This window comes from Pyxicephalus adspersus, chromosome 4 (genome assembly GCF_032062135.1).
Source record: "Pyxicephalus adspersus chromosome 4, UCB_Pads_2.0, whole genome shotgun sequence".
Lineage (NCBI taxonomy): Eukaryota > Metazoa > Chordata > Amphibia > Anura > Pyxicephalidae > Pyxicephalus > Pyxicephalus adspersus.
The window spans coordinates 38,744,814-38,754,021 of NC_092861.1; the positions used below are offsets into that span (position 1 = coordinate 38,744,814).

General features: G+C 35.7%; 1 long non-coding RNA gene across 2 annotated transcripts in view; it reads left to right on the top strand.

The window, feature by feature from the left end:
- Positions 1–8,768, top strand: part of LOC140330021 (uncharacterized) — a 10,274-nt gene extending 1,506 nt beyond the window's left edge. The window contains exons 2-6 of one of the 2 annotated variants that reach the window (XR_011920568.1): positions 904–1,064; positions 3,949–3,977; positions 5,379–5,506; positions 7,103–7,145; positions 8,524–8,768. This is a non-coding gene — a long non-coding RNA (uncharacterized lncRNA). Of the gene's footprint in view, positions 1–903; positions 1,065–2,601; positions 2,681–3,948; positions 3,978–5,378; positions 5,507–7,102; positions 7,146–8,523 lie in introns of those variants that run through there. The other variant, XR_011920567.1, reaches the window with a different exon arrangement.
- Positions 8,769–9,208: the final 440 nt, after the last annotated feature.

Here is a 9,208-nt window from a genome sequence, read left to right on the forward strand (position 1 = left end):
CTCTTTTGATAGTAAAGGTTGCTGACCCCTGGTCTAGGTCAACAGAGCTTTGTATTGTATTGTTTATATATGAAACTACAATTGTTATAAAAGGGGGACAACAAAACATAGCTAAGATGTAAAAAAGCTATGTTACCTATCAACCTCTCCTATAGGCTTCAAACTGCACGTAAGGATCCCCATAGGTAGGTACTGGATGAGTGGAAACCACAAAGTTCCATTTAGCTAGTCTGCAGCAAGGTCAGCGGTAACTCCTGACTGCCCAGATATTGTATAGTGGTAGTGATGCCAATTAGGAATTTCAGATTAGTGAATTGTATTTTATAAATATGGTTCAATTTGCTCTAACTCTGGCATATTAGTTCTGCTACACGACACTATAATCAAATAAAGACAGGAAAGTAGAATTGAGGCAAATTATATTAACGTGTCACTGCTCCTGGACTTAAGTGGGCCAGGTATGTTCCTGCATTTACTTACGCATAAACTTTACTATGAATAAATATTTTGTAATGCTTATGTAACACAAGGGACATACGTTTTCTTCACTGTACAGCATTTCATGTACAGTGAACAAATTGGAAGCTAATAAATTTCACACACAAAGGGCCATATTTATTAAAGCTCTCCAAGGCTGGTGAAGATACTTTCATTGGTGAAGCTTGGTGATCCAGCAAACCTGGAATGGATTTACTCCACTGGAGAGTGTATCCTCTCTAGCCTTGGAGAACTTTAAAAAATCAAGCCCAAAATGTATTATATTTCTGGCAAATGTTTTGTTTATATAAATATAAACTTATATACTCAATTGCAATCAAATTAAGCTAGTCAAATGCAAGTTACATCCAATGCAATTTTATGTTCAATTGGTTACATGCAATTTTTTTTTTAATTTTTCGGAAGACACAACACTTGATCAGTTAGAGATCAGATGACATGTGAAGAACCCAGAAGAAGGAAGACAGAAAATGGTGGCGCTGGTTGCTACGGTGAGTGTCGGAGAGAAGGGGAATGCAGAACTAGGCTCGGTTTGTGGATTGATTGAGGGCTTACCATTGGGAAAGGTAAGTTAACTTATTTTTTTTGTATAAAATTTGTCCTTTAAAATAAGCCATGGTATCAAATGTTAGCGAAGATATTGTGCTTTTAGGACCTCAAGAGTCTTTGCTAGAATGTTTATTTAGCCTGCCTGTATTTGGTGGCTGTAGGTGTCACCATTTTGCTCCTAAATAATGCCCTTAATAATTAATCATGCTCCTTTTTAAACATTGCAATTTATTCATAACATAGGCAACCTATGTGAAATTATATTTACCTATTAATAGCAGCTTTGTCTAAGCTTTAACACAAAACTAGAAAACTACAAAATAATACCAATTAATCAATTACTACCATTGAGCACAGGAACCTAAAAGATTAATATCCACAAGGGAATGTTGGAAGGAATGTCAGATTTCCTGCTTTATAAATAGAAGCCCAAGTGTCTGAACAAGGAAAAATAGTATTGTCATTAGTATAGTCAAATAGTATAGTCAATAGTATAGTCAAAAGTGATTGTGAGAGTCAAATTCCAGAGGAGGCACAAAAGAAAAGTGATCAAAATAAGACAGACAATGTACAGAGACAGACCACACAAAGACTAGCAGTTGTGTCGGTTCTCGTTGGTGATGGCTCATTGTAGGCAGGACTTGAAAGCACCAGGTTTTGCCAAAACATAGGATGGTGCAGATAGAGTTTTTGAGGCTGACACTCCCAGGCGTTGGGAGTCACAGATACTAACTGCATACCGGACACTGTAAATACAGACTCTAAAAGAACAAATAGCAAAGTATAAAGTAACAACAGTAACAAAGCTGGAAGTGTATGCACTGAAAAAAAATCAAATTCATAGGATAAGGTTGAGGAGATATAGATAGATATCCGACAAGTTTGTTCAAGAAAGAAGCAAACATAGCCAGCCCTCCGTTTACCCACAGAAAGCACGTAAACTGCACAGAAAGGAAAAGGGACAGAAACAAAGGGGCAAGGGGAGTATACAGAACAATGTGTGGAAACATAATGCACAGGTGGAGGTAGCGCCATACATTCCAACAGAATATAAATTTGGCATACAGTCAGTTCCTCAAAACAAACTACTTCAATTTCACTGTCAGGACAAAACGTGCAAAGCAGAACAGAGGAACAATGATACTACAGGTAACTTTTATGCAAACTTAAAGAACCGAACTACCACTAAAAAACTTCCCAAACACAAAAAAACAAAAAGAATGCAGTTTTCACCATCTTTACCCCAGGCTGGATTTACAGTACTACAATCCTGAACAGTGTTAGAGTCATTATATGATTGCCAATCACTGCAGTAGTAAGAACTTTTATCACTATTGAACACCAAGAACGTGAATTCATAAAGGGTCCAGAAAAAAAAAAATCTGGATTGAGTATATGTTTTTTTTTTCATCTACAAAATTTACATACACACTTACAACGTAACTATATGTGTTTGTGTATTTTGTTTGGAGATACATTCCCTTCCTCTAATGTGCACACCTTATATAAATACAACTAAGGTTGCCATGTCCACATTGTTTCCATGTAATATAAACTGACTTGAATATTATCATTCTAGCCATATCTGACTTTGTGATATTGGTGACATTTGTATTCTTGTGTTGTGTGGAAGGTAAGTAATATTGATAAGATAGTATTATTTTACTGCACAACTGAGAGTATATCTTTTCAATTTATAATAATATATTTAATATTTATTTATTATTTTCCCTACTTGTCACTTGCACTTGAGCTTGGAGAAACAATGTGGCTGTCACTGCCCTCCAAAAATGCTTGTTGCTTGGCTCTCATGGTAATTGAAAGGCATTAGCCTGTAGGTAGTTTAGAACAAGCATGGAGCTTGGGATTTTTCACTTTTCTCTAGCTACATATTTCACTTGGGTCAGTTACTCAGCTTCTATTGTAGACTTTATGGTTCTTCAAAAACTAGTGACACAATATGTAATTTGTTTTTTTATTTTTACATTTTATATGGAAATTGTTAAATACAATCTTTCCTGTTTTTTTAGGAGTAGAGGAGAGATGATATATCATTGCAGTGAGAAGAAAACTTTGTTTCTTTAATATTATTTAAATCCCTATGATCTGGGTTATTGTATTGATCCCATGGTTAGGAATCATGCAGAACAGATCCCGTTCTTCTTTCGAGGATCTAAAGCTTTAGCATGGCCCCAAAGCTGATATAACTCTATTTATAAACCGGGACAACCTGTTACAGTTACAGTAAGGGAACAATCATGCAAAGGAAAATAGTAATAATAGTAATAATAGTAAAAATAGTAACAGTTATAACGCCAAATCTTAACTATAAAGCCAGGAAGAGAGATGGATTAGGTAGAAGTCCACTTTTTTGGACTTTAAACATCCAATCATGTGCAGGGGATTTTGAAAAAACAGAGCTTCTTCTATCCATTGCTGCATATTTGAAACCAATACTAGATCACTTCAGATTGCTTAGAATTACTTGCTAGTAAATAGGAGCTCATTCATCACTTGTGGCTGGGTGTTGGTGTGAATCACTCACCTTCTGTAACGAATCTAAAAGTTTAGATAAAGATTAGTTGTAGGATTAGTGACCCTCTGCCTTTTAAACTCTCAAAAGCAAACATTATAGTTTATTACAAAGCTGTAATAAAAATTGTAACAATAAATCCACCTTGCGTAACTATTTTAAATATGTATTACAAGGTGGAGATTTAAATAAAAGGTATAAAAAACACCAGTTTTACCCTGTTTTCACTTGTTAATGACATGATCAAGCAAAATTGATTTCTGTTTTATTTTACTGCAATGCATGGTATATGTTCACCTACATAAGGAAATATTTTCTTTATTGTTTGCTTAGCAATAACTGTAGTACATTTCTATTATCTATTTCAGGACTCTCTCTAGAAGAATGCTTTCCAAAGGTAATGTATCAGTACCCTATGCAGCAGTCTGATTTAAGTTTTTTTAGAATAAAATGCAAAAATAAAATTCTAGTTGGTCATTATGGGTGTCTGAATTTTGCACATTCATTGTCATTGACAGTTCGCAGTCATTGCACTCCTGTTTTCTAGCTGCCTTCCAGTATTCTGTCTCCTATTCTTCACTTTTGTGGTGGATGGTCCTCACTGCTGTACTGAATGATTTACACATAATGACATCCAAGAATCTGTAAGAACTAAACTTAGTCATGAATATGCACTCACAAAGGAAGAGTCTAACGCTTAAAAAGAGCTAAATGTTTGCTGGGTTTCATACAACCTAAAGGTCCAGTGGAAACTGTATTATTTATTTTTTTTAGGACAACGCCAGAAAGAAAGTGAATATTGTAGGTAGAAGGTGAATTTGGTTTTCATTTCAATCACTGCCTGGTTTTCTTTTGATTTTTACTGTAGAGTTGGTGTTTTACATAAGGCAGCATGTTTTAATTTCACTACTTTTGTAAAAACCACTACAAACAAAGCAAATATTTGTGGGGTGGTGGAAAGATAATGAGTTCTAATTAGTTGTCCTTCAGTGAGGGCGTTTGCAACCCCAGGTAATAGTAAATAGCAAAAAACAACAAAAGTTTTTTTGGGCAAAAGATAGTGTTGTATTGTATTAATAATATATTTCTCATACACAATAAAATGTTTCTTGTTTTTTCTATGTTACAAACAAAAACATTTTAAGACATTTATTATTTCAAAAAAAAAAAAATAAGTATACAATAGGCCTACTTTTTCATACTCTTGCACGCTCTTTGCACGTAAATGCTAAAATAGTGTTTAAACAGTGATGTGAATTATGCTATGTGGAAAATCACTTCTTAGTTTATAAATTGAATAAAAAAAGCCAATCAAATGAAAATAAACATCTTTACATTTGAAATAGCTGATGCACACTGGTATTATTTGCATAACCAAACTTTGGTTTTTTTAGACTTGTTTAGGTTGCTGACAGTGGCCAGCCACCAGCATTGTATTGTGTGGTTGGTGGCAAGGAATACCTTAAACTAAATATTGCTCACAGACTCTGGCATGCTCAAACTGTAACTATGCTGCTTCACAAGTGACCACCAATCCTAATAAACTTAGTTTTCTAATTGCAATATATAAATAATTATATATATATATATTGTTACTAGAGATTGTCATGAGACAGGGTTGACTTGTGGCTGAACTCCAGCTCAACTTAGTTCTGTAGCCCAAGAGGTGTAGAGGCTTGAGTGTGGTCAGTCACTGTTATAGTAGTAGAATGCATTGAGAAATGGCTATTAGTAGCAAAAACTGCATACCATACTAACCAGATCTAAACTTAATAATTTACTTATCTCAAATATCCAGGGCAGTCTAACAAGAATGGAAATCAAGTTGTGCAGAACCAGCCCTGGGCTAGTGGATCAGTATCTCCCTGGGTTCCCGTGCCGGACCCTGATCCTGCAGTTTCACAAGGACTGGAGTGCTTGAATCAGGTACAACAAGTTTATGTTGTGCAAATCACATTATGTTGCAGCTCACTGCCCTCTATTGGGGTAGATGTATCTGTTCTACTCCTGACATGCCCTTTTCTTTTCTTTTCTTTTTAATCCTGAATTTCATAATCATATTCTAGGTTGACATCACAGTTGGTGTACTGTATTTGTGGACTATGGATTGGGAGGGGAGAGGATGAGTGGAAGGCACTGGTAGTTGTCCCTGGTCAGTTGCTGTAAATATGCTAGATTTTCACCTGAGACAATCACAACCATTGAAATTGGGCAACAATTATCATGTGTGTATGTAGATTTATGCAACAGTGAATGAGAGTCAGTGTTCGCTGTTTGCAATCCCATTCATTGCATGGTAAGTTAGTTGTTCTAAATCCTTTATTGCCCACTTACTCTGTCGGCTTTTGTATTTGGAAATTTGTTGCCAAAGGATGAGTAATTCGGCTTCATGACCTCTACATCCTTTGTCTTTAAAAGATGTTTCCGTACTTTTTTAACTCTTATTTCTTAAGAATTTCAAAAACAAGTTACATCACTTTTCTAGATAGTCCCCCTCCTTTGTAATGCATTTTTTCATAGTCACATGACACCCTTAGACACAACCAATTACTCACCATTTCCAATGAAAATATAAAAGAGTGGAAACTTTTCGAAGATCCCTTATATAAATATTCTGCAGTGGCATTTGACTTACAGGTTTTCTCCTAATTCCTGTGGGATGTTTCACAAATACCTGTTGAGCCTGTCATTGAAATACACCTAATACAGCTTCTTGTGGTGTAACAACCCTCGACTGTTGCTGAATTCAGTGCAAAATGTTGTGGCTGTCAGCATTGTCACTGCTCATTCAAGCAAGTCTGAACGTGAGCCAAATCCTTCTTTATTTGTGTACACAAATAAAGGCATTTTCTTAAAGCCAGGGAATTGTTCATTGTTTGGGTCTGATTTAATAAGGCTCTCCAGTGCTGAAGACACACTTTCATCAGTAAACCTGGGTGATCACGCAAACCTGGAATGGATCAAGGACTAACAAGATTTGATAACAAATAGCAAAAGAATGACATTTTAAGAACTTTCCAGGTTTGCTGGATCACCCAGGTTCGCTGATAAGTGTATCTTCTCGAGCCTTGAGGAGCCTAAATAAATCAGGCCCAAAGAATAATCAATTCCCTGGCTTTAAAATGCCTAAAATCACTTGCAGCAAAAGATCATAAATAAGTGCATAAGTGTTTATGAACAGTTACATGCATGTCAATGGAGATGTTTGGACGGCAAAATGATCTTAGCGGCTACATAGTACAACCCTCTATAAACGCCTAAAGCCATTCATTTTTATTTAAACTTTTCAAGCAAAACCTGAAAAACCTGAAAAAAACAGAGGTCTGAGCCCTGGCCTTAGTGGGTTTGTATTTACTTTTTGAGGTTTCTGCATCACATAGTAACTGGGTTTGGCATTTGTTTGGACAATCATGCCTTTACTTGTACCGTACTTTTTCCCTCTTGATATTTTACCTTTTGGATTTAGCTCTATGTACAAACATATTTGGTTAAATATATTGTTACTATTTATTTATTTTGTAGGTGTCCCATCTTTTGATTCAAAGAAAAATCAAATTTTTCGGAGGTAACTCATATTTTACTATCAACATTATTGGAAAGGACAAACAGAGAGCAGAAAGGTTAAAAAAAGTGGATCTGGATTACGAAGGGGCTTGTGCATGTCGGCACTTGTGCCTGGTTTATTAAAGCTCTCCAATGCTGGAGTAAATAGACAGTTATTGGTGAACCTGGGAATTGATTTTGTAAAAATTATTTGTTATTATTTGGCAAGTATTTTCAATGCTTTACGAAGTCCATTCCAGGTTTGCTGGATCACCCAGGTTCACCCATGATAATCGATCTTCCCCAGTCTTGGAGAGCTTTGATAAATCAGACCCATTGTGTGTGAACATGCAAATCATATGCTCACTGAATGTGAACAGGAAATTAATATGTTGTAGCTAATTTTATTTAGTTTTACTAAAGTATTTGTTATAGAATGTGTGGTTCAACTTACATACACAGGTCTATTGTTAGGAACAAATTACAAAATAACTGTATTATTTTGATGTTTAATATATATATTATATAGACATAATTTAAATGCAGTGTTTTTCTTTCAATAAATACTTTTTTTTCCAAATTGGCACATCCCCACATTTCCTCCTTGTATATCATAGCCTTCCCCTCTTCTGGAAGTTCTTAATTACTGTCTGTGCTAGCCCAACACCTTCACCCCCCCCCCAACCTTATCTCCTAAAATGACCTTTTTATAGCTGCTGGCCTTGGGCGGACAGGAATAGAAAGCCATTCAAATGTGCTGGGGTTGGTAAAATAATTTCTAAGATAAGCAACATACTGCAACAGTCACAGGGATTTTCTGATGGGATCAGTGCTGAAGGACTAAATTGTACTTGGTTTCATACAAGATTGGGAGAGTTTTACAATGCTTGTACTTAAGCTACGTACACACTTCCAATTATTATCGTTGTTAAACGAACTACGAACGATCCTGCACGATATCTACGAACGATCGTATAGCACCGATCCTGCACATACAGATAACGACACGATCGTTCGTAGATATTGTACACACAATAGATACGATCGTTTGAGCGATACAGGGAGTGACGTGCACGACAGGAAGTGAACGAACGTTCGTTCGTCACGCATGCTCAGACCATGGACCATCAACGAACGATCGTACACACGAACGATGGTCAACGATCGTCGTCCAATCCGATCGGCCGGTCCGGTCGTTCGTTTCCAACGACTTTCCTCGTTCGTCGGCGTCGTTGGTTACTTTTTTTAGGAACGATTTTTGCCCAATCGATCGTTCGTCGTTCGTTCGTCGTTCATTTTGAACGATAAAAATTGGAAGTGTGTACGCAGCTTTAGTGTTTGTGTTATGTAGTTATATTGCCCTGACATATTACGCAAAATAATAAAATATTATTTTTCAGCTTTCAGAACACCTTCCCGTTATATAATTACCACTGGAACTGGCCAACAAATATTTTCTACTCCACAAGAAAAATGTTGCGCAGACTGCTTTCACTTCTACTTTCCAGTACTTTCATATACTGTGCCAATCATTAACAGTGCTGACGATGAAGTCCTAGAAATATACAAACCCTTTGATTGTTCTGTGGGGATATTTATGTGTTGCCCAAAAAAAGTAAGTATAAAATATATAAAATATTTGTGATATATATGTGAGATATGTGTTTCTTAATACAAAAGTACATAAGAGAAACAGAGAGAACAATTTATAAACAAAAGTAAAACATGGTAGAATTAACAGTTAAACATCAGAGCAAAAGATGAGAATAAAAAAGATTAATGAGGGTTAGGACTGGTTGTATTAACTAGAGCACAAGGACTATAACATTCAGCATGTTTTTCACTATTTCACAATGCATTGTGTTACACCACAGGGCATAAAGCAATAGTGAATTTGCTTGCTTACCATTTAAAATGTGCAGTACATAAATTACTAAATGTAATATATATTGGTATCATAATACCAATGTCAATACAACTAAAGACATTTTAAGGGTGTATACAGATAGTTCATTTTGTTTACATGTTTATCTATAGTTTTAGTATATGTACAATGTACAGCATTTTGTTAGTTTATAATGCACT